Source organism: Neomonachus schauinslandi, chromosome 3 (genome assembly GCF_002201575.2).
Source record: "Neomonachus schauinslandi chromosome 3, ASM220157v2, whole genome shotgun sequence".
Taxonomy (NCBI): domain Eukaryota; kingdom Metazoa; phylum Chordata; class Mammalia; order Carnivora; family Phocidae; genus Neomonachus; species Neomonachus schauinslandi.
Genome location: NC_058405.1, coordinates 173,388,535 through 173,390,023, shown reverse-complemented (window position 1 = coordinate 173,390,023; position 1,489 = coordinate 173,388,535). Strand labels below are relative to the sequence as shown.

The window sequence follows — 1,489 nt, the reverse complement described above, 5'->3', positions numbered from 1 at the left end:
TTCTCCCTCCAGTTCTGACTGGAAAGTCTTGTCTAAGTATTTTAGTTTGAATAATCAGACTGAGTTCTTGTAATTGAGGAGGGGATATCAAGCTTCAAGTTTAACAGAGTAAGATGAGTTGAAGTGAGTCATTTCCCATGAAGCCTTTCTGCTAACCCCCTTTATAACATCTCCCTATGTTTAGCATCCACCCTGTCTAATCTTGATCACATCTTTATGTGCTTACTGCCTCTTGGGTAAATATCTCACCTACCCAACCAGGATTTGAGCTCTTAGCTCATGTCACATTTACTTATAAACTCTTCAGTGTCTGACCCAGTGCCTAGAACACTGTTGGTGCTTAATAAATGTCGGTCATGTAAATGGTAAATGATGCAAACCTAGAGCTTTTAATGGGTTTTGATGAAAGATTCATTTATTTCACATACATTTATGGAGCACCTAAATACACCAGTCCCTGTTGCTGGCAGTGGGAAGAGGCTGGGAACAAAGTACCCATGAAGATAAAAGGAATGACCTGAAAGATAACTTCCTTTTTCCCTACTTTTGTATATCCCTGATTGTTGAGAAACTTTTGGCTATGCTCCGGTCCTCATCTTGTTATTCCCATATTCCTGGCCCCTTGTCCCTGTCCAGGGCCTGTCTTAGGCTCTGGGACTTATTTTGTTGGTCCTCAATAGGTCTTTAAATAGCCCTGGGCTAGTTAGTAAACAAAGTATCTCTCTCAGCTCTCCTATCTGACTTAAAACACTCAAAAATAGGATTTTTTAAAAAACCAATTCCCTAGATATTAAGCTGATAAGAACAGATGCTACACTTGATCTTAGCCAAAAGACCAAGAAGCAATCTCAGTTCCCTAGCTATCAAAGCTCACACGCTTGCATTGTGGCTAGTTCTGGAGACCAAATCTCTATGTTTCTCTCTGACTCAGATGAAAGTTAGATGAAAATGGAAAGCTACCTTAAAGGACAATAGAAGTTGCTGAAGAACCCTAGGTGGACATATGTGGAGAGGGGAGGAGCAGAGGTAGGATCATTCCATATGGAAGAGCATTGGAGAGTCTCATGGTTTCATGGGAGGGTCCTCTGCTTCTCCCACAATGGCTGGTATTCTTCAGATTTCATCATGAAAGAGTCCTGAAGAACACAGGCTTGGCAGATGGCAGTTCAAACTTTGTTTTATTTGCAGAAATGGGAGGAACTGGCACAGAGAAGGGAGTTATATTATTTTTCCCCTGTGTGACCCCACAGGACTGAGCTGGGTTCTCTGGGTCCCAGTTACAGAAAGGGAACTTCTTCCTTAGCTCAAAGGAAGCCCTTTTTGTTGTCTAACAATGAAGTACACACAGAATTGATGAGCTCCTTGCTATTGGAAGTTCTCAAGGAGAGGGTAGATGGAATGTTGGTGGGATTTTGAGATGGCTTTTACCTCAAATGACCTCTTAGAATTTGAAATGAACCATGGTTCATGCATTCCTCTGTCTGACAAT

General features: G+C 41.6%; 1 non-coding gene across 1 annotated transcript; it reads right to left on the bottom strand.

Moving 5' to 3' along the window:
* Nucleotides 1-652: 652 nt before the first annotated feature.
* Nucleotides 653-847, bottom strand: LOC123324523. The gene has a single exon (XR_006539878.1). It is a non-coding gene; the product is annotated as a U2 spliceosomal RNA (small nuclear RNA).
* Nucleotides 848-1,489: the final 642 nt, after the last annotated feature.